A 24,968-nucleotide genomic window follows, 5' to 3' on the forward strand; every position below is an offset into this window, starting at 1 on the left:
TCAACCAGAAGTGGACACAATATTTCCACATTGAGTAGTTTAGGCCTAAACTCTCTAGAGGTTAAAAGGATGAGAGGAGATCGAATTGATATCCATAGGATGATCAAAGGGATTGACAAAATTAATGTAGAGAAGATGTTATCTCATGAAGGGGCATTCTAAAATAAGAAGGTCATAACGGGCTGCAGATTTAAAACAGAGATTAGGACAAACTTTTTCCCTCAAAGGGATGTGAATCAGTGGGTTCCACGCCCCCAGAAGGGAGTGGATGCCAGGGCACAGAATTAAGTTAATGAGGAGATAGACAGGATTTTAATTAGTAATGGGTTGAAAGGTTATTGAGACTGGGCAGGCAAGTGGAGTTGAGGCTGAGATGAGATCAGCCATGATTGTATTAAGTGATGGAGCAGGTTTGAGGGGCTGAATGGCCGACTGCTGCTCCTATCTCTTATATTCTTAGGTACATGGTCCTAAATAACATCCTTACATCCAAACAACAGAAGCTCCCAAGCCAAATTTAATACCCAGCATTATCTAAATCTCACTCCCTGTCTCACATCATGCCTATTGATACCTTATTATTCTTCTATTTGTGTGTCATTTCCTGGATGTCTTTGTCTTACTCACCTATTATGTCCTTTCCCATTGAAGGATAGAATGTCACAAAAATGATAATAATTTAAGCAATAATGACTCAAAGGTGTATCAGAATAAAATAAGAGGTCAGCCTTACCTTTCGTGTCATTATTACAATGTTGATATTTGGCCCCAAATATCAGGCTTTCTGAGCAGAAAGGAGGCATTCTGACCAGGAAAACCTGAAGCCCCAGACTCGAAGAGATGTGCGGTTTCTTTTCAACTGGAGCCCTTTCTGGAAGCCACCTTGATTGGCAAGCTCAGCTCTGTGTTGGGCGGAGGAACGTTGAAGCAGAGGTTGTTGGCCAAGAGCTGGTAACTTCACACACCAAATCGTGAAGAGGTGGCATGTGGGCACAAAATGGCTTGGGAACACAGGGCCAGAGTTGGGGGGAGAAGGAGGAATCGAAGATGGATCTTAAGCAGACACATCACAGAAACCAGAGTCAATGTTTCACGTCCAGTGACTCTTCTTAAGAATGCTGTTTCTCTCCCCACAGATGCTGCCTGACCTGCTGAGTTTTTTCAACAATTCCTCATTTAATTTTTGATTTTCAGCACCCACGGTTCTTTGCTTTTTTTTTTGGTCAGCTGGTTAAAATGTTCCCTCTCACTTTATCAGACCAGCCTCGTTGGTTTGGTGAATGGCCCCCACTTTACTAACCCCAGCAAGGGCCAGTTGGAAGGCTTAGCTCTTGTGGGGATAAATTGGACTCTGCACACAGTGGTTCACACCTTATTCTGTGTCTCAGAATTGGAAGGAACCATTTGCCAAGGTTTTTAAGTGCCGTTCGTAAATGCAAACTCAAACATGAGAACTGAATAAGGATCTCACTTGGATTGTACCCAAAACCTATTATGTCCTTTCCCATTTGATGGATAGAATGTCACAAAAATGATAATAATTTACGCAACAATGACTCAAATCTGTATCAGAATAAAATGAGAGGTCAGCCTTACCTTTCGTGTCATTATTACAATGTTGACCCATTCTTCAAAGCACAATAGGTATGTACACAGACAAGGTTTTATTGCTGAAATAGATCCTCTCCCATCCAGGATGTTCTGATAAGAGCCAACCTGATCACTAATTCTTCAGGAAGGAAAATGTTTTTATTTAACTTGAGGGTTACATCAACTGGGAAAACGCCAGCACTGGTAGCCTGGAGGAATCACCTGGATTATACAGAACAGTGCCACCATTCAGGTTAAACCTCCTGTAAACATATCAACCAGCCATCGAGTGTCTCAGGTAACATGCAGTGGTTCCAGTGGTTTCAAAACCACCAAGGCTTTGGATAGAGTAGAGAGGGAAACATTGTTCGCTTTGATGGACAGATTAGGAGTGAGAGTCACAGATTTAAGGTAACTGGCAAAAGATGCAACAGATTCATGAGGAAAAAATGTTTTCATAGTGTGACTGATTAGAATATGGATTGCAATTCCTGACTGTTTTATTTTATTAATTGTCAAAATATAGGCATTGCTAACTGTCTGGACCATCACTTATTATCCAACCCTATTTTCCATTGAGAAGGTGATGTATCTCTCTGCTGTAGGTGACTCAGTGTTATGCAGAGCAGAATTCCAGAATTATGGCCCAGCACTAGTGAAGGAAAGATAATATGGTCCCAATATTCATGACACACAAGTGCCAGGCAATATACATCTCCTAAGATACAGAATCTAACCACCATCACTTGACATTCAATAATATTACCATCATTGAGTCACCCACTGTCAACATTCTGGGGATTACCATTGACCAGCAATTCAACTGGTCCAGCCATACAAATATAATTCATAGAATCCCTACAGTATGGAACAGGCCATTTGACCCAACAAATCCACACTGATCCTCCTCCATTCCCCTACCCTATTACTTTACATTTTCTCTGACTAATGCCCCTAACCTACACATCCCTGAACACTATAGGCAATTTAGCATGGTCAATTCGCCTAGCCTGTACATCTTTGGACTGTGGGAGGAAACTGGAGCACCCAGAGGAAACCCATGGGGAGGATGTGCAAACTCCACACAGACAGTCACCTGAGGCTGGAATCGAACCCGGGTCCCTAGTGCTATGAGGCAGCAGTGCTAACCATTGAGCCACTCTTTGAATATCGCCCCATGCTCACTGTCTGTCCTTATTAAGGGAAAAAACAACCACTCAGAATGCGTTTTCTTCCTCTACTTCGCTAAAGAAGGGAATGATTATCAATGGTTAAAATCACTTGCAAACAAAGCAACTCTTTTAATCAACTTCATGCTCAGAAGAAGGCACTATAAATTGTCCTCATGGTTGGTGAGACGGGATACTTTAGAACCCATTTCTTAAGTCAAAAACTATAGAAATGATCCCTAAGAGTATAATGGTTACAGGAGCAGGTCAGAGGTTAGGAATATGGATGTCCCCCGCACTGGGTATCCGTGGGTGATCCATTCCAAGAGCTACCGTAGATGCACAAAACTGCAGAGAGTAACGAACCCTATCATTTAAATGGAAAATCTACCTCCCCGGCAGCCCCCTGGAATTATTTCTGGAATGTTCCATGTAATATTGAAACAGCAGAAACTGAACAGACTGTACCGCAGAAAGGAATCAACAAAGCCTGATCCACCATTACTAAAGTCGGGAGCGTGATGGAATACTCTCCAGTTGTTTAGCTTGACATCGTTCAGGGCAAAGTACTACAGTTAACTGGCAGCCCAACCCCCACCGTAAAGATTCACGCTTTGCACCACTGATAGACTGTATCAGCAGAATGTGCCATCTACAAGATGCACAGGAGCAACCCATAGAGGCTCCTTGAAAAGCACCTTCTAAGACTGAAATATTTCCCCTGAAGGACAGGGCAGCAGATTCCAGGGAACATCACCACCTGCAAGTTCCTCTTGACTTCACACACCATCCTGAGCTGGGAATATATCATGTTCCTGGACTGTAAAATTCCTTGGGCATCCTCCCTCACAGTATTATGGGTGGCCCTACAGCTTATGGACTGCAATAGCTCAAGAAGACAGCTTACCACCCCTTTTTAAAGACAATTATAGGTGGGCAATAAAAGACCATCCATCCGGTGACACCCATGTCCTGTAAGTGAACAAAAAAAATTAAGGTTTGTGTGGCTTAGATGGACCATTGGTGAATTGGTGCTGAGCATCTTGTAGATGGTACACATTTCTGACACTGTGTGTTAATATTGCATGGAGTCAATGTTCAAGGTGATGGATAGGTGTCAATCAAGGTGATGGATAGGTGTTTTGCCCTGGATACTGTCAACCTTCTTGAGCACTGTTGGACCTCAACCAGGAAACTGGGCAACATTCACTCTCACCCCTGACTTGTGTCTTGTTGATGGTGAACCAGCTTTGGGGACTAAGGAGATGGATTACACACTGAAGAATTCCCAATATTTTACCGTACTAATATGGCTGGTCCAGTTAAGTTTCTGGTCAAGGGTATCCCCCAGAATATTGGCCATGGAGGAGCTAACAATACCAGGAGCAGTGTTGTAGTTAAAATGTCACTGAATTAATAATGCAGAACCTCAGGCTAATGACTTAAGAGTATGGGCTTGAGTGCCACCATGGCAGAAAGCAAAACTTCAATTCAATATAAAATTAAAATATTGAATTATGTGGTGTCCATGTAACCACTGTTGATTGTTGCAAAAACTCAGCTGGTTCACTAATGACTCTCAGGGAGGGAAATTTGCCATCCTTACCTGATCGAGCTTATATGGAACATAGAACATATAACATTCCCTTTGGCCCTCGATGTTGCACCGACCTGTGGAACCAATCTGAAGCCCATCTGTCCTACACTATTCCATTTTCATCCATATGTTTATTCAATGACCTTAAAATTGACGAGTCTACTACTATTGCAGACAGTGCATTCCACATCCCCTACTACTCTCTGAGTAAAGAAACTACCTCTGACGTCTGTCCTAAATCTATCACCCCTCAATTTAAAGCTATGTCCTCTCCTGCTCGCCATCACCATCCGAGGAAAAAGGTTCTCACTGTCCAATCTATCTTATACGTCTCAATGAAGTCACCTCTCAACTTCTTCTCTGATGAAAACAGCCTCAAGTCCCTCAGCCTTTCCTCATAAGACCTTCCTTCCATATGTGCCTAGAGACCCATAATGTGGCTGACTCTGACAATTACCGATGGACAACATATGCAGACCCGGCCACAGATGCTCACATCCCAGCTTAAATGATGGGAATGTTTTTGGGTGTCAAGAGACATATTTAGATTCTCACTTGTTGGAGATGGTCATTCCCTGGCACATCCTTGCCGCTTTCAGCCCAAACCTGGATATTGCCCAGGCCTTGTTGCATTTGGGCATGACGAACTTCTGCAGACAAGGCTTCGAACTGACATGACTGACCTTTGACAACCACAAATATGTTCCTTTTTGCTGATGGGCAACCTCAAACCAGTTTTCCTCCAATTCCCTTCGACTCTAGTTTTGCTGGGACTCCTTGATGTCACATTTGGTCAAATGTGACCTTGATATTAAGACCAATCTCATCTCACTGGAGCCTCAATCACTTCCTGTGGTATAAAATTTTCCAGACACAGTATTGGAATCAACCAAACATATACCCCATTTCGGGCCGCATTGAGATAAACATGGTAAATCTTGAGAGATCACAATTAAATGGGATGGGAGGGGTGCATGTCCATAGGCTCTGCATTCTAATAGTCAAATCAATTTAAATCAAGAGCATTCAGAGCTTAAACATATGAGACATTTTGCCAGAGTGATGGTCTATTGGCTGGGAACCAGAAATCTGGAGAAGATAGTGGGATCTTGTGAGAAATGCCGAAGTTATCAACCACATCAATGGAAGAAAACTTGAACAAAGATTGGCTCTGACATGTTCCACCTCCAAGAAATCCTTGGGACAGATGACTTCACAAAATTTCTGATCGCCAGGCAGCCACATGAATGTAGTGGTTGCAGGGTGTGATCAGTATACTCTTTATCTTAATAAAAATCGAAAAAAAAAACTGTGGATGCTGTAAATCAGAAACAAAAGCAGAAGTTGCTGGAAAATCTCAGCAGGTCTGGCAGCATCTGTGAAAAGAAATTAAAGTTTTAGGTCTGGTGACCCTTCTTCAAAACTCCTGACTTGGCATGGTAGAAGGAACTATCGAATTTTGAGAAGATTTGTAGTTCAGGTTGAGGTTCTGGATGTAGGTTCGGTTTCATGGTTTGAAACTGAACCTTCCAGCTCAGCAAGCAAACCTACATCCAGAAGGAATTAGCTCCAAAGCTGGGCTGTAATATTCCAGTTTCAAGACATGATTGCAAGGTGGGTTTCTGCTGGGTGATGCTGTTGCCATGGTATCCCAAGTTTAACAGTATCCAAAGAAATCATGATGTGCTGAATTCAGGTGACACCATTCTTTAGATTGTGTGGAAGTCAACAAAACCATTCCCACGATCGCAATCGCAAATCCAATGGAATAGTAGGAGGAAGTACTATACCGGGATTTGCTGAATTTGTCTAAGATTGCCATATGACATCCCATCCCATCCAATCCTGCAGGAAAGTGGACTCATCTTGGCAAAGAGGCTGAGCCACAATGAGTACTCCTGCATTGGTGATTCATTCAAGACAGGGCATCACCTTGTGTGTGGACAGTGGCGAGGTTGCGATGGTTATAATGCTACCGACTCATCTGACAACAGTGTGCTAAGGGCGCTTCCAACGAGCTGTTTGAAATGGTGAACATGATTCGGAGGAGCCAGTGTTGGACTGGGATGGACCAAGTTAAAAATCACACAACACCAGGTTATAGTCCAACAGGTTTGTTTGGAAGCATTAGCTTTCGGTCCTTTATCAGCCAGTTGGAAGTGGACTCAATTACAACATTCAAAAGGCATTTGGATCGGTAAATGAACAAGAGGGGTATGGACCAAATGTTAGCAAATGGGACTAGGTCAGATTGGGTTGTCTATCCATGCTCCTCACGATTTTATAAACTATAAGGTCATCCCTCAGCCTCCAACATTCTAGCAAAAAGATCCCCAGCCTGTTCAACCTCTCCCTACAGCTGAAACCCTCCAACCTTTGCAATATCCTTGAAAATCTTTTCTGAACCCTTTCAAGTTTAACATCTTTCCTACAGCAGGGAGACCAGAATTGTATGTAGTGTTCCAAAAGTGGCCTAACCAATGTCCTGTACAGCTGCAACATGACCTCCCAACTCCTATACTCAATGCCCTGACCAATAAAGGTAAGTGTGTCAAATGTCTTCTTCACTACCTTGTCTACCTGGGACTCCATTTCTAAGGTTTCTTTGTTCAGCAACACTCCCCAGGACTTTATCATTAAGTGTATAAGTCCTGTCCTGAGTTGCTTTTCCAAAATGCAGCACCTCACGTTTATCTAAATTAAACTCCATCTGCCACTCCTCAGCCCATTGGCCCATCTGATCAAGACCCTGTTGTACTCTGACGCAATCTTCTTCGTTGTCCACTACACCTACAATTTTGGTGCAAATTTATTAACCGTATCTGCTATGTTCATGTCAAATCATTTATGAAAATGACAAAAAACAGTGGACTCAGCACTGATCCTTAGGGCACACTACTGGTCACAGGCCTCCAGTCTGAAAAGCAACCCTCTGTCTCCTACCTTCGAGTCAGTTATGTGTTCAACTGGCTAGTTCTCCCAGTATTCCATGTGATCTAACCTTGTTAACCAGAATTTCTGATGAAGGGCTTATGCCCGAAACGCTGACTCTCCTGCTCCTTGAATGCTACTTGACCTGCAGTACTTTTTCAGCACTACCCTCTTTGACTCTGATCTCCAGCATCTGCGGTCCTCACTTTCTCCAACCTTGCTCACCAGTCTACCACCTGGAACCCTGTTGAACACCTTACTGAAGTCCGTATAGCAACATCTGTCGCTCTGCCTTTATCAATCCTCTTCTTAAAAGAAAAACACAATCACGTTAGTAAAACACAATTTCCCACACACACAAAGCCATGTTGACTATCCCTAATCAGTCCTCATCTTTCCAAATACATGTCAATCCTGTCCCTCAGGATTCCCTCCAACAACCTGCCCACCACCGAGGTCAGGCTCACCGGTCTATAGGTCCCTGCCTTTTCCTTACCACCTTTCTTAAATTGTGACACCACATGAACCAATTTTCTTTGTTTTAATTAACTGAATTGAAATTCCATCAGATGCCATAGTGAGGTTCAAACTCATAACCCATAGGACATCAGCCTGGGTCTTTACATTATTATTCCAGTGAGATTATGACAATGCCACCATCTGTACCATATGTGGTGTACAACGCAGATGCTGGCAGACCTGCTGAGTTTCCCAAGCACTCAGTTTTTATTTCAGATCTCCAGCAGCCACAGCTATTTGACTTTGCACTGTTATTGGCGTTGTTACGTTTGTACGTGTCGCGATGTTAGCTTTCAAAGGGACGTTCAACTATTACTATGGGATAACAGGTCAACTATAACGAAATGAGTTAGCAGGGAGTACTTGTGAATCTTCAATGACTGTGAGTTGAAGGCAGTACATTTGAAGATAAGCAGATGGCTTGTAAGATGGCAACACTTAGCTCTCTTCCATCCTTCTGCTGGCACTGACTTAACTCCTGTCACAACTTATATTTGCATTAGGTCATAGATAAATATTGCATTTCCATTAAATTCTTTGGTATCTCAAGCTGTGCACACTTGCCTTCATCCAATGACTCAGTTGTACACGCTCACCTCATTCACTCAAAATTCAGATGATGCCAAGCTGCCCCACACATTGCAATTTTGCATTCCACAGAGACCCACTCTCTCTCTGCCTCTCGGACCAGATGGCACACAGCAGGAATCAGCAGAGCCTGGTGACATGGTGCCATCTTGCCAACTCTCAGTCCAATGGTCAAGGTGGCCCTCAGCATCAATAACAGAGGGGAGACAGCGAGCGGCAGGGAACCACCACCAGCAGTACCCCTCGTAGCCACTCACCAAGCTGATTTGAAGATACATCACCGCTCCTTCAGTGTTGCTGAGGCAAAATCCTGCAATTCCTTCCCTAACGTTAAAACACACCCTGTAGGTTACAACAATTTAAGACGACAACTCAGCACCACATTCTCAAGGGCAATTAAGGGCGGGCAGTAAATGCAGGCCTAATCAGTGATGCGTATAGCCCATGCATCAATAAAGAAAACCACGATAAGACGAATGCTGAGACTGAAAGTTAAAGGACACTGGCCATTTTTCTCTTCTGTCCTCCCTCCAAGAGGTCTCCAGCACATACGAGGAACATGATAACTGCAGCTTCCTTCTCGGGCTATAGATCGGGTACTGCTGCACCTCGCCTCCCCCTTAGCCATTTCCCTTTATCCAGCTCCTTTTGATACCTTGTTTTTTTATGATTACTCAGATGGAGAGGGCGAGTCTTGCTGAGCAATCACTACTACACACTGATGTGATCACAAGCAGCAATGCGTGGACCTCCAGCCCCATACTCACCAAAGGGTCTTTTTTCTTTATTTATTCATTCATGGGATGGGAGCATCACAGGCCAGGCCAGCATTTATTGCCCATCCCTAATTACCCAGAGGGCAGGTGAGAGTCAACCACATTGCTGTGGATCTGGAGTCACATGGAGGCAAGACCAGGTGGGGATGGCAGTTCCATCCCTAAAGGACATTAGTGAACCAGATGGGTTTTTCTGACAGGAAGAGAGCTTCTTCAAGGAAGGCATCCTTGTAAGAGGATTCGCAGTAGGTTAAAACAATCAACAATGGATTCATGGTCATCATTAGATTCTTAATTCCAGATATGTATTGAATTCAAATTCCACCATCTGCTGTGGTGGGATTCGAACGCGGATCCTCAGACCGTTATCCAGGTCACTCGATTAACATTGCAGCAATAATACCAATACGCCGTCACCTCCCCCCAACTTCCTTTTGATAGAGGAAGTGAAGAGAAGCTGCTCCCAGTGTTTCAAGGAACTGTGACCAGAGCACACAGATGGGAAATAGAGGACAGAAGAACCAAAGGTGGATCCCCTTAAAATAATGCATCATCTTTCATGTATACGCTGACAATTCTGCCCCACTTTTATTATTCCTTCCTTTCTGTGTTATCAGCTTGTTCATCTGACTCCCAGCCTTAGTTCAGATACAATCTCATATGATCTGAAACAGATAGGAAGACATGAAACAGAAGCAGGAGACATTCAGCTTATCGCAGCCACCCCATCACTCAATGAGATCAAGGTCGATCTCCTTCAACGCTATTTTCCTGCACTCTCCCCCTTGATGTTTTTAATATGTCAGAATGGTTTGATCTCTAGGCTTGAACCAACTCATTGACTGAACTTCCCCATGCAGCAGAGAATTCCAGAGTGTCACTTCTGCATAAAGAAGTCCGTCCATACTCAGTCCTAACTGGCCTGTCCCTTTCTCTGAGACTGGGCCCCCCCCGGCGCAACAGCGTGTTCAGGAACTGGAGGTCAATGACGTGATCAGCGTTATACAAATGGAGCCATGTAGCTGAGAGAGAATTCTGTCTCTTCACTGCCCCGGGGACAGTGGAAACCTCTTATTAACATCCACCATTAAAATAAAGCAAGAATTATGCATCATTGATTGAGGTCTGACACCCAGAGATTATGGGCTCAAATCATTTCATATTCTTTTCATTGGGTCATTCCCCCACCCCGGGAATTTCCAATCAGTTTGCAACCTGGAAAAGTAGATCATCAGGGCTGGATCTCAAGTATACTCCACCTGTCCCAATTCTGTCACAATACTACTGTAATAACTCAGGAAGCCAGACTGAAAAGGAACATCATTTATTGTTGAACACCAAAAATACAGCCACCCAGGAGGTGGGCGGCACAGTGGCACAGTGATTAGCACTACTGCCTCACAGCACCAGAGACCCAGGTTCAATTCCCACCTCAGGTGACTCTCTGTGTGGAGTTTGCACGTTCTCCCCGTGTCTGCGTGGGTTTCCTCCGGGTGCTCTGGTTTCCTCCTACAGTCCAAAAATGTGCAGGTTGGGTGAATTGGCCATGCTAAATTGCCTGTAGTGTTAGGTGAAGGGGTAAATGTAGGGGAATGGGTCTGGGTGGGTTGCACTTCGGTGGGTCGGTGTGGACTTGTTGGGCTGAAGGGCCTATTTCCACACTGTAAGTAATCTAATCTAAACCAGGGGAGTGCTGAGCCCAGGCCATGTCCATTCCCATCAGCCTTCTTTTTTCAATTCTTTTTTACTTTTGCATTTTTTGTTTCTTTGCTATCTTTTCTTTTAAGCCCAGAAAATGGCAGCAGAAAGAAGGCAAGGTCAGGAGGAGCCAGACCCCAGCCTGCGGTCTCTCAGTGAGTAAGGAGCAGGCCCCAGGCTGACTCCCCCAGCCCAGACTCACAGACGAGGACAAAACTCCAGTTCCACAGCTAGGCCCCGGCTACCTGAAGGAGGAGAAAAGTGGTCTCGGCCTGGCATGGTGGTCTCCCTGCGTGGTGGTCTCCCAATATGGTGGTCGCATCCTCGTGTGGAGGTCTTCTTCATCTTCAGCATCCAGGTATTCCAGTGTCCCAGCAGGTGCTCTCGGCCCCAGGAGGTTGCTCTGAGCCCCAGGAGGTTCCTCTCAGCCCCAGGAGGTTGCTCTCGGCTCGGACGGTGCTCTGAGCCTGGCATGGTGATCCTGTTTGGTCGAGGGTTTTGGTAAAGGCAATCCGGCATGTCGGTCTTATCCCAGCTGCATCTTCAGGATATTCCATTGTGCCTTAATCAGCTTTCACCAAGGCCCAGGGGCTGTTCATTGAACTGTGATGAACATTGTCTGAACTGTACTTTTTTAAAATTATTATATAGAGTCATAGAGTCATAGAGATGTACAGTATGGAAACAGACCCTTCGGTCCAACCCATCCATGCCGACCAGATATCCCAACCCAATCTAGTCCCACCTGCCAGCACCCGGCCCATATCCCTCCAAACCCTTCCTATTCATATACCCATCCAAATGCCTCTTAAATGTTGTAATTGTACCAGCCTCCACCACATCCTCTGGCAGCTCATTCCATACACATGAAAAAGTTGCCCCTTAGGTCTCTTTTATATCTTTCCCCTCTCACTCTAAACCTATGCCCTCTAGTTCTGTACTCCCCCACCCCAGGGAAAAGACTTTGTCTATTTATCCTATCCATGCCCCTCATAATTTTGTAAACCTCTATAAAGTCACCCCTGAGCCTCCGACACTCCAAGGAAAACAGCCCCAGCCTGTTCAGCCTCTCCCTGTAGCTCAAACCCTCCAATCCTGGCAACATCCTTGTAAATCTTTTCTGAACCCTTTCAAGTTTCACAACATCTTTCCAATAGGAAGGAGACCAGAATTGCATGCAATATTCCAACGGTGGCCTAACCAATGTCCTGTACAGCCGCAACATGACCTCCCAACTCCTGTACACAATACTCTGACCAATAAAGGAAAGCATACCAAATGCCTTCTTCACTATCCTATCTACCTGCGACTCCACTTTCAAGGACCTATGAACCTGCACTCCAAGGTCTCTTTGTTCAGCAACACTCCTAGGACCTTACCATTAAGTGTATAAGTCCTGCTAAGGTTTGCTTTCCCAAAATGCAGCTCCTCGTATTTATCTGAATGAAACTCCATCTGCCACCTCTCTATGACCTCTGTCATTGATATAGGTGCCACGATGGGCTGACTTATCAAATCTTTCACTGTATTTTTCATGTATTTATCGTGTTCCTGTCTGTATATTAGATATTTTAATATTATGATCAGACATATTATTACATACCCCCAGAACAGGTGACTGTGCATTAACTTGAATAAAGGTGAGACTTTAGGGTTAGCAACGAGACAAGTTGTCTCCAAGTTAAAAGACTGCAAAGGTCACTATCACCTTTGAATAGACATTGTTAAATTGAAGTCTGGCTCCATCAAATCTTTATTACTGTTTTTGATATGTATTCTAATTAACTTTTCTGCCCCAGTGACCCAGGATAATCAACAGATTTCTCAATCAATTCCAAGCAAGTTTTAACAATTCTCTTACAGTAGCTGAAAGGTATTATGTTGTCTCACCTCTCTGCACAAATAAATCTGAAGCTTAGTGAGTTTTTTTTTTGGACTGGTAAACTTTGAAGCAAAGACAAATTGCCTCTAGAGAGGTCTATTTCTTATGTTCTCATGCCCACAAATTGCCTCTGGAGAGGCAATAAGAACATAAGAAATAGGAACAGGAGTAGTCCATCATTCCTGTCCTACCATTCAACAAGCTGACCTGTTATTAATATCTTGGAGGAAGGAAGCAAATCACCTGCAGCCACACTTAGAGATGACACAAAAATCGGCGAAAAGGTGAGTTAGGAGACGGATACAGAGAGATATCGATAGGTTAAGAAAGTGGGCAAAAAGTTGGGAAATGGTGTTTAATGTGGGAAAATTGTGAAGCTGCTCATTTTGGAAGGGAGAACAAAAGAACAGAATATTATTTAAATGGAGAAAGAATACAGAAAGCCGCAACATAAAGGGACTTGTGCGTGAAACACAGAAAGCTAGCATTCAGAGTCAGAATGTAATGAGGAAGGCTAATAGAATGTTGGCCCTTAGTTCAAGGCGGTTGGAGTATAAGAGTAGGAAAGTCTAACTGGTGCTGGTGAGATCACATCTGGAGTACTGCGAGCAGATTTGGTCTCTTTATTTGAGGAAAGATATTATTTCATTGGAGGCTACTCAGAGAGGGTTCACTAACATGCTTCCTCTTATGGAGGGATTGTCTTATGAACAGAAGTTAAACTGGTTGGGACTCAACTCACTGGGATTTAGAGGAACGAGAGGCGATCTCGTTGAAACGTATCAGATTCTAAAGAGGTTTGACAGGGTCGATGCTGAGAGGACGTTTTCCCTCTTGGAACAGTCTAAGGTCAGAAGGCAGAGGCCCAGAATAAAGGGGCACCGATTTAAGAGGAATTTCTTCTCTCAAAGGATTGAGAGTCTTTGTAACCGTTCAGCGCAGAGGGCTGTTGCTGGGTCATTAAGTATATTCGAGGCTGAGATAGACAAATGTTTAATCAGTCAAGAAATGAAGGGTGATGGGGAAAATGCAGGCAAATGCACAGGAGAAATGTTGCCAGATCAGCCCTGCTCCGGCAAGCTCGAGGGGACAAATGGCCTATTCCTGTTCCTGTTTCTTATGGTCTTAGATTCTTAAGGTCAGTCCAGGCCTCAACCATTCTTTCACGCTAACTCAACACATTTATCAACTTGCCATTACTTCAAACATCTGTCTATCTTCTCTCTAAACACTTTCAGTGAATGAACCCACAAACAACAAAAAGCTAAAAGACGAAAGAGCTAGTTTTAGTGACTTTAGTGAAAGGACAATCCTCCTACTTTCCTTAAAAATGCAACACAGAAGCTTCAGGACTGAACTGAGAGGGTAGAGAGTGCAGTAGTTCAGCACTAACAGTGCACAACTTTTTTTGAAAGGCAATGGAATAGTGGCCTAGATTATGTGCTCAACTTTGCATCATTGAACCCACGACATGTCTGAGAGGTAAGAGTGTTAACACTGATCCAAACTGATACCCAAGTGGATGGGCAGTGAAGTCATGGATGCCATTAGTGAAAAAGATCTGGTAACAGGCAAAACTGTGAGATTAGATGAATATATGGCTGAGAATGATATGGTGCTTTTTTTATATGGACCTGCTATTTTCTATTCAAACAAAATTACAAATGATACTCCTTTGATAGTCTGTATCTTTAAGTCTTCATTCTAGGGGCAAGGCATTCAATCAGTTATATTTTTCAACATCTGAACAGTTTGACTTTATTGTTAGCCATTTGCAAAAATGAAGGCCATTTCTTAAGCACTTAGAGGCAAATTCATCTTCTCCAATTTAGCAAGAAAACTTCGATACTGAGCAGGATTGGAGATGCCACAAATAGAATTGGAAGCAAGAGCACAGTGCCAAAAAGGATGGCCAAATTCCCCATTTACATCGACCTGCTTAGCATGCCTGGAAATTCCTCTTCAGGAATTTGCATGATTTGGTATCTTAGTGATTTATGACTGTGTGTCACTCCGAGAAGTGACTTAAATACCCAAAACTTGGTATCGTTTATTATGTCTGACTACAAACCTTCAATCATTACATAACACCATTCTGTCCAGCGATAAAGTGTAATCTTGTTAGATTCAATTGAATGACTGATGCTGTTGTGACAGCAACCAGTTAATACAAGTCTGCGGAGAATAGATCTTGTTCATTCTAAAGTATGTCAAGTTTGTTAACAAAGACATCTATAATGAGATACCCTTAAAGAGTAATGGTGACAAAAAATACATTATAAAGTAATTTAAGACTCTTTGAGTCTTGTTTCTTTCACTTTTCTTCTGGATTTAACATAGTTGATGTTCTTTCTTCACTGAGCTCTTAACACAAGGAGATAGACACTCAGATTTCAGGTGCTACTCAATCATATTCCCTTTCTTGCCATTCAACTGCTCCTCTCTGGGTCAAACCTTCTCTAAGTTACCATAACTATTGTTTCTTCTAAGCGGTAGCTTTTTGTCATTATTAGGTTACAACGTGTATTCAGAACATTCCTCTTGTTTTCCTGCTAAAGGCCTTGTATTTTCTGAAGTTAAAACTACCCTGACTCCTTTTGTTCTTGTCCCACTTTCTGTCTCTATCTACTTTTTGTATCTTTCTTCCTGTTCTCTCAGTGATATCTTTGCTCTTAACCGTTGGTGGATTTAATTCACTTTATACACTTACTGTTTTGAAGCCTGTTGTATTAGTTGTCCTTGAAAAACTGGTAAGGAAAGAAGCCATTTGCTCTTGATTCCTTCCCCTTTATTGATACAATCTAGTTTTGGCCCATTTTTATGTTTCTTTTCTTATATCATTTGATGTTTTTTCTTACTCAAATATTGACCTAATTCCTTTTTATATTTGCCAAAAACAAATCAGCAGCACCTTTATATACGCTTCCAGTCTTCAACCATAATGTATTCCACACTCTATTTATTAGATTGGATTACTTACAGTGTGGAAGCAGGCCCTTCAGCCCAACAAGTCACACCTAGCCACTGAAGCGCAACCCACCCAGACCCATTCCCCTAACACTAACAGGCAATTTACCATGGCCAATTCACCTAACCTGCACACTTTTGGATTGTGGGAGGAAACCGGAGGGAACACACGCAGACACGGGGAGAATGTGCAAACTCCACACAGCAAGTTGCCTGAGGCAGGAATTGAACCCGGGTCTCGAGCACTGTGAGGCAGCAGTGCTAACCACTGAGCCACTGTGCGTCTTTGTTTGCAAAATCCTCTGTCTCTATTGTGTTGGATCAAACCCAAGCTTATGATCCTTTTATTTGAGCAGGTCACCATCCTGTTTTGGTGGATGCTGGAAATCAGAAACATAAACAGAAAATGCTGTAAATGCTCAGCAAGTCTGGCAGCATCTGTGGAGAGAAATCAGACTTAATTGTTCACTGGACCAGAAGCATTAACTCTGATTTCTCTCCACAGATGTTGCCAGATCTGTTGAGCTTTTCCAGCACTTTCTGAATGAGGAAAATGTTACAAAGTTTATCTTCATGAAATTGACTTCAGATGACTGCTTTGTTTAATAAACGAGGTAGATATCACAAGCAAATTGAAAATGCTGCACAGGGAATTTACCATTAAATAGTACAAACCATTAAAATGAGCTTATTTCTCCAGTCTTGTTTTAGACAACTTTTTTATACTGTGTTCTAAAAATTCACCAGATCTACAATGGTGGGCAGCACAGTGGCTCAGTGGTTAGCGCTGCTGCTGCCTCACAGCACCAGGGACCTGGGTTCAATTCCACCCTTGGGGGGACTGTCTGTGTGGAGTTTGCACATTCTCCCCGGGTCTGCATGTGTTTCCTCCGGATGCTCCGGTTTCCTCCTACAGTCCAAAGATGTGCAGGTCAGGTGGTTTGCCCTTGCCAATTTGCCACGTAATGTCCGAGGCTGTGTGGATTAGCCATGGGGAATGCAGGGTTACAGGGATGGGATGGTGGGTCTGGGTGGACTTAATGGGCCGAATGGCCTGATTCTATGACAATACACAGGCTTCCTTTGCAGGACACAGCTTCCACTTCAGATCTTTGGAAAGTGGTTCCAAGATGATATGTCAGAAGAGTTTGAGCTCCCTGTTACAATGCCGTTTCACCGTTGTGTGGAGGGACGGGTGTTATTTAGTTACACAGGTCATTCCTGTCAAGCTCTTGAAATCACTTTCAGCCTTCAACAGGTTACCATTTGGGGTGTCAGAGGGCAGCTGTCTCTAACTCTTTGCTTTTACATTTGCAGGATCTGGGATTACTTCGTGCTTTCATCTTTCATTTCACGTAGGTGCACGTGCCAAGCCAAGACACAAGTATGTTCTGACCAGATACAGAACCAGAAATTGCAGGAGAAACTCAGCAGGTCTGAACCTAAAGATTAAAAAAAGCTTAAACGTTTTGTGTTTGGTGACCTTTCTTCAGAACTGGACTCAAAGCGTTAACTCTACTTTCTCTCCACATGTGTTGCCTGTCCTGTTGAGTCTCCCCAGCAACTTCTGTTTCTAGCATCTCTATTTCTTTGTTTTATTTGGTGTTCTGACAGGACAGTTTCAAAAATGAGCTGATGATTCCAATCGGCCCAGAGTGTAAATCGTCTGATAAGTGATGACATGGAACTGTGCTAAAAATAAGGAAACATGAATCTGAGAACTCCCCATGGCAGCATTCAGACTGGGAAAGAATTCAAATTCACTTTATTTTGGGCATGATGGCAGTCCAGATATAATATGAGCACTCATCATTGTTTTCAAATCCTTCTATGATCTCAGCTCTCCCTGTCTCTGTAATTTCTTCCAGCTCCACAAACTTCCAAAGTCTCTGTACGCCTCCAACATGCATCCCTAATTTGAATCAACTACTTTGGACCTTAGTCCTCAAATGCCGTTCCAAAATCTCTCTGTCCCTGTTTTCCCTCATTTAAGATACTTCTTATGCCTATTTGTTTAACAAGGTTTTGGTCAGTGGCCCTAATCCTCCCTGTGTCAATTTTCATTTTGTTATTGTTCTTGGCTGCATTAAAGATGTGGTTGTACTTTCAGGCAGAATCAGGAGCTAATTCACATCCTGACATTTTTACTTATGTTGGCTTCTACTGGAAACATCTGGGGAGACTTGGAGCTTGGTAGCTTTATTGCCACCAATCCTTCTTAGTCTAAGCTATTTGCTGCACTTGGGAAAGGGTGCCCACATGATGTCTTATCAGAAGATAGGTTCAATTTTGATGAATAGTACATGGGTTTATTACATATTTCTTAATAACTAGCTACGTTACATCTGAGATACATGAGACAGCATGCTCAACTGAAGAATATGTTCGCATTAATACTCCTAACACAGTATTATCAACATGCACAGAGCCCTAACAGTTATATGCAGCACCCTGGGGAACACATGGGCATGACTGGATAGCTTCTCCCAGGAACAGTCCCTTACATAGTGATGTCAGAGTTTATCTCATGATGACCGCTAACCCTTTCAAGTCTGAAGTGTCTTGTACAATGGAAATTCTCTTGACTACCACAACACAGTAGGTTTTGTGACTTCATTGGGTGGAGTGTGGGCTTGGTGTTGAGTTGCATAGGTAAAGAGCGTTTATCTGTTATTTCTAACAATATTAGACAAAAGAAATACAATGAAAAGGGAGGCACTGGAGAGACTCACCTCTTTGATGGTGGGTAGATCACCAGGGCTGGATAAATTGCATCCTGGGCTATTAAAGGAAGTCAGGGAGGAACTAGCAGAGCACCATGTTCTGTTCCTCACCGTGCACAGGTGACGTACCAGAGGATCGGGTGCCTGCAAACATTGTACCATTATTCAAAATGGGTGAGAGGAGTAGAACAAATGATAATAGGTACAGCAGACTGCCCTCAGTGGTCGGCAAGTAATTAGAAGCCGTATTGAAATGTTGGATTAACTGCTGCTTGGAGAGACACAAATCAATCAGGAACAATCAGCATGTTTTTGCTAACTTATGGAATTTTTTGTAAACAAGGAGGATTGATGACAGTTGTTCATTGAATTTCCTTTTTGACCCACACATGGGATGTGGACTTCACTGGCTGGCCAACATTTATTACCTGTTTCTTGTTGCCTTTAAACTGAGTGGCTTGCTTGGCCATCTGAGAGTCAACCACATTGCCGTGGGTCTGAAGTCACATGTAGGCTTGATGAGGTAAAGATGGCAGTTTCCTTCCCAAAAGGGCTTTAGTGATTCAGATGTTTTTTTTCCTGATTATCAACATGGTCATCAGTAGATTCTTAATTCCAGATTATTATTGAATTCCCATCCCACCATCTGCCACGGCAGGATTTGAACCCAGGTCCCCAGCACATGAGCTGAGTTTCTGGATTAATACTCCAGTGATAACACCACTAGCCCATCACCTCCCCTGCAGATACTGACTATCTGGTTTATGGTAAGGCATTTGACAAAGTTCCACATGACAGACCGGTCAGAAAAAAAAAAATCAAGCCCATGATACGCAGGGGAATATGGTGAGTTGAATCCAAAACATGTTCAGTGACAGGAATCAATGGTTGCCAGATATTTCTGCAAAAGGAATGTGGTCTCCAGTGATGTTCCACAAAACTCAGTGTTGGGTTCCTCATTGTCTGTAACATCTACAAATGATGTGAAGTTGCCGATGGTGGACTGGGGTGGACAAAGTTAAAAATCACACAATGCCAGGTTATAGTCCAACAGATTTCGTTGGAAGCACTAGCTTTTGGAGTGCTGCTCCTTCATCAGGTGGCTGTGGAGTAGGATCATAAGACACAGAATTTATAGCAAAAGATCACAGTGTCATGAATGCAACTGACATGATATATTGAACAACGTAGATTGCTGTTAAGTCTTTCATCGTGTAGCCCTGATGAAGGGCTCCTGCCCAAAACATCGATTTTCCTGCTCCTCAGATGCTGCCTGACCTGCTGTGTTTTTCCAGCACCACTCTAATCTTGACTCTAATCTCAGCATCTGCAGTCCTCACTTTCATCTAAATAGACAAGGTATTTTCCCTGGATTGGGTGGGTCCAGAACTAGAATCGGTTTAGGGTGAGAGGGAAAAATTTCAAAGCACCTAAGGGGCAACTTGTTCATGCAGAGGGTGGTGCGTGTATGGAATGACCTGCCAGAGGAAGTGGTGGAAGCTGGTACATTACAACATTTAAAAGACTGGATTCTGGATGGGTACATGAAAAGGAAAGTTTTAGAGGGATATGGGCCAAGGTTAGGATAGCTGGTCAGCATGGACGAGTCGGACTGAAGGGTCTGTTTCCGTGCTGTACCTCTCTATGGCTCTATGTAAAGGTATTGTCGGAAATTTCTGACTCCAAATATGACCACCAAATCTTCCTTCTCTATCTAGTCATATTTAAACTCTGGATTAGCCAAAGCTCTGGATGCATACATTATTGGGGTTTCTCTTCATTGGGGCCACCTATGAGTTAAAACCGACGCCATTTGGGAAGGCATTGCATGTCAATACCAGATCTCACTTGGGATCATAACGTGCCAACATCTTAGAAGACGATAGCTGCTTCTTCACTTCCCTGAAAGTACTGGCTAGGCCATGCAACCATTTTTTAAGAATTGATGTAAAGGTGTCAGGACGGAGACCAGGTTATGTATGAACTGCCTGTAATAATTGACCAGCCCAAGGAAAGACCTCAGCTCTGGTACAGACCTGGGAGGCAGGTCTATCTTCCAATGGGTGTAACCCAGCCTAGTCAACTCTGAAGCCCAAGCAGGTCATATGGGGTGCCTGGGACACACATATTTCCCTTCTAAGGCCTAAAGACAATGTCTAAGTTCTCTAAGAGTTCCTTATTGATCTTCCCTGTTATTATCACATCATTTCGATAAATGGTGACCTGGCGTAGACCTTGTAAAATGTTCTCCATCATCCACTGAGAAATTGCACAGGCCGACAACACCCCAAATGGTAGTCTGGTACATTGGTACAAACTCTCATGGGTATTAATTGCAGCATGCTTCTGGGAATCCTTATTTAATCACAATTGCAAGTGTACATGGATCATGTCTAGCTTTGTAAAAGACAGTCCCGCTACCAGCTTTGCATATAAATCCTCTAAGTAAAGAATTGGGTATTTATCCAGCTGTATAAAATGGTTTACTGTTTGTTTAAAATCCCCACAAAGGCACACCAACCGATTGGGCTTCACAATTGCTATGACCAGTGATGTCCATTCCACGAACTGGACTGGTTTGATTCTTTGCCAGCTTCCTGATTTCTGCCTCTACTTTTGCCCGTAAGGCAACTGGCACTGGGCGGGCCTCGCAGAATCATGGAATTGCTTCCTGGTCAAGATCAAGGTGACCCTGGCTCCTTTGATAGCCCCTTCACCTTCCTGAAACAGTATTAGCTAGGATTTTACTTGGGCAGCCAAGCTGAAATTGAAAAATATGGAGCCAATCAAGGTGAATCTTTTACAACAGTCACTGGTAACTGAACCAGCTGCTTCTCATACGAGACTGGAACTGGAGTTATGCCCTTAATCTGTAAAAGTTCCCTGGTATGGATTCTCAGTCTAGCCAAGGTCTTCCTGAAGGAGGGGTCATGCCCGAAACGTCAATTCTCCTGCTCCTTGGATGCTGCCTGACCTGCTGCGCTTTTCTAGCAACACGTTATCGGCTCTTACATAAACTTAAGGATTAGATCCCAGAGCAAATTTTGAAAATGACTGGTTCTGCGCTCACTGAAACATCCACACCGGTATCAACTTCCATTTGAATGAGGTGACCGTTTAACCAGACATTTATTTTGATTGGTTCTGATTTGGATGTTGCTAAGCAATTTAACTGTTTCAAACCAGACAGGGGATGCTCCAGGGGATGCACTCTGCTGGATACTGGAAATGAGGTCTCTTATGCACTTTAGGTCTGGTGGGACTCTTGCTGTCTCGAGTCCACATACTGGCAGCAACTACAATGGCTTGCTGGCCCAGAACCAGAAGAACATTTTAACATTTTGGTCAAGGCTTGGCTTTATTTTGAGGTTTTGCTGTGAACTGACCTAGAGTCCCTCCATTCAGGACATGTCCTGAGTGAGACTGTGCAATTGTCTTCACTCAAGTGGTGTTCCCCAAGCTCAGCCGGGTTGGCAAGGATGTCAGAATACCCTGCAACTCATATACTCCACTTGCCATATTTTCCAATGACAATACCAGCTGTAATGCGTGTTTGAAGCCCAGTTGTGATTCAGCTAGTAGGCACTTTGCATGGTTACATTCATTAATCCTACACACCAAACCGTCTGTCAGCTTCTCATCAAGGATTAGTCACATGTGTCTGCCAGTCATCTTAATCTTGTCAAAAATCCTGATGCAGAGTCCTCTGACTTACAAATAGCTGAGTAAAATCAATAGCAGCTCAGATTTAGAGGGGACTTGGGGTCGTGATATTCCTTAACTAAGTCCACATACCATTGGCTGTAGCAATTCAGGAAGGTGATTCATTACCATCTTCTCAAGAGCAACAGTCAATAACGTGAGCCTGGCCAGTTCTGCCAACATTGTTTCTGAAAGAACGAAAAAGATGTCTTCCTTTTAATAAAGGAAGGAGGCATTCTGACACTGAGACTGTCCCTGCACACGTCCTCCCCTAGTGTTGTAGCACCAATAAAACTCCTTCTCCAGATCATTGTAAACTATCAATATTCAAAGTGGGTGCAAATCAATTTAATGCACCCTGTCCTAATACTGAAACTCCTGGGCACCAGTGTCTTTCTGAGTGAAATCATATTTGACACAAAATACATTTAAGTGAAACCACAAGTCAAATTCAATGTTTTTCTCATACAGACAGATTTGGCAGTAAGATTTGTGTGAATGTTTTGTCACAAAATTAAATGAGTTGACCAACCTAAGATCCACCATACTGGCATTAAGGTAAAGAGGAAATTGACATGTTAATAAGTCAATTATATTTACTGATCCTTTCTAAGATGTAACCCGTTTTGTCGGGTCAGACTACCACTATATCAATTCAGCATTGGGATTAGACAATAGACAATAGACAATAGACAATAGATGCAGGAGTAGGCCATTCTGCCCTTCGAGCCTGCACCGCCATTCAATATGATCATGGCTGATCATTCCTAATCAGTATCCTGTTCCAGCCTTATCTCCATACCCCTTGACTCCACTATCTTTAAGAGCTCTATCCAATTCTTTCTTAAAAGAATCCAGAGACTGGGCCTCCACTGCCCTCTGGGGCAGAGCATTCCACACAGCCACCACTCTCTGGGTGAAGAAGTTTCTCCTCATCTCTGTCCTAAATGGTCTACCCCGTATTTTTAAGTTGTGTCCTCTGGTTCGGCACTCCCCCATCAACGGAAATATGTTCCCTCCTGCCAGAGTGTCCAGTCCTTTCATAAGCCTATAAGTTTCAATCAGATCCCCTCTCAGTCTTCTAAACTCAAGGGTATACAAGCCCAGTCGCTTCAGTCTTTCCGTGTAAGGCAATCCTGCCATTCCAGGAATTGACCTCGTGAACCTACGCTGCAGTCCCTCAATAGCCAGAATGTCTTTCCTCAAATTTGGAGACCAGAACTGTACACAGTACTCCAGGTGTGGTCTCACCAGGGCCCTGTACAGCTGCAGAAGCACCTCTTTGCTTCTATACTCAATCCCTCTTGTTATGAAGGCCAGCATGCTATTAGCCTTCTTCACGACCTGCTGTACCTGCATACTTGCCTTCATTGACTGGTGGACAAGAACACCCAGATCTCTCTGAACAGCCCCTTTACCTAATTTGATACCATTGAGGTAGTAATCTGCCTTCCTGTTCTTGCCACCAAAGTGGATAACCAGACATTTATCCACATTAAACTGCATCTGCCATGCATCTGCCCACTCACCTAACTTGTCCAGGTCACCCTGTAATCCCCTAACATCCTCATCACATTTCACCCTACCACCTAGCTTTGTGTCATCAGCAAATTTGCTAATGTTATTGCTGATACCATCTTCTATATCATTTACATATATTGTAAAAAGCTGCGGTCCCAGCACGGATCCCTGCGGTACCCCACTGGTCACTGCCTGCCATTTCGAAATGGAGCCGTTAATCACTACCCTTTGTTTCCTATTAGCCAACCAATTCTCTATCCAATCGAGTACTTTGTCCCCAATCCCGAGCGCCCTAATTTTACTCACTAACCTCTTGTGTGGGACTTTATCAAAAGCTTTCTGAAAGTCCAGGTACACTACATCCACTGGATCTCCCTCGTCCATCTTCCGAGTTACATCCTCAAAAAATTCAAGAAGATTAGTCAAGCATGATTTCCCCTTCATAAATCCACGCTGACTCTGTCCTATCCTGTTACTATTATCCAGATGTGCCGTAATTTCATCCTTTATAATAGACTCCAGCATCTTTCCCACCACTGAGGTCAGACTAACTGGTCTATAATTTCCTGCTTTCTCCCGCCCACCCTTCTTAAAAAGTGGCACAACATTAGCCGCCCTCCAATCCTCAGGAACCAACCCCGATTCTATTGAACTCTGGAAAATAATCACCAGCGCATCCACGATTTCCCGAGCTACCTCCTTTAGTACCCTGGGATGCAGGCCATCAGGTCCCGGAGACTTATCAACCTTCAGACCTAACAGTCTCTCCAACACCAAATCCTGGTAAATAGAAATTCCCTTAAGTTCAGGTCCTTCAGCCACTGTTACCTCAGGGAGATTGCTTGTGTCTTCCCCAGTGAACACAGATCTGAAGTACCCATTTAATTCCTCTGCCATTTCTTCGTTCCCAGTAATATATTCCCCTGCTTCTGTCTTCAAGGGCCCAATTTTTGTCCTAACCATTTTTTTTGCCTTGGACATACCTAAAAAAGCTTTTACTATCCTCCTTTATATTCTTGGCCAGTTTGCCTTCGTACCTCATTTTTTCTCTGCGTATTTCCTTCTTACTAATCCTCTGTTGTTCTTTAAAAGCTTCCCAGTCCTCCGTTTTCCCGCTTATCTTCGCTAAGTTATACTTTTTCTCTTTTAACCTTATATGTTTCTTTACTTCCCTTGTCAGCCACGGCCGCCCATGTCTCCTCCTGGGATCTTTCTTCCTTTTAGGAATGAACTGATCCTGCATCTTCTGCATTATACACAGAAATATCCGCCATTGTTCCTCCACGGTCTTCCCTGTTAAGGTAT

The 24,968-nt window shown here is 43.4% G+C and overlaps 1 long non-coding RNA gene and 1 other non-coding gene across 2 annotated transcripts in view; both read right to left on the reverse strand.

Moving 5' to 3' along the window:
• LOC140484578 (uncharacterized) overlaps nt 1–23,094 on the reverse strand; it is a 191,103-nt gene extending 168,009 nt beyond the window's left edge. Inside the window, exon 1 of the long non-coding RNA XR_011962295.1 lies at nt 22,816–23,094. This is a non-coding gene — a long non-coding RNA (uncharacterized lncRNA). The remainder of the gene's footprint in view (nt 1–22,815) is intronic.
• Nucleotides 2,803–3,014, reverse strand: LOC140484772 (small nucleolar RNA U3). The gene has a single exon (XR_011962326.1). It is a non-coding gene; the product is annotated as a small nucleolar RNA U3 (small nucleolar RNA).
• Nucleotides 23,095–24,968: the final 1,874 nt, after the last annotated feature.

The sequence above is a fragment of the Chiloscyllium punctatum genome, chromosome 13, assembly GCF_047496795.1.
Source record: "Chiloscyllium punctatum isolate Juve2018m chromosome 13, sChiPun1.3, whole genome shotgun sequence".
NCBI lineage: Eukaryota > Metazoa > Chordata > Chondrichthyes > Orectolobiformes > Hemiscylliidae > Chiloscyllium > Chiloscyllium punctatum.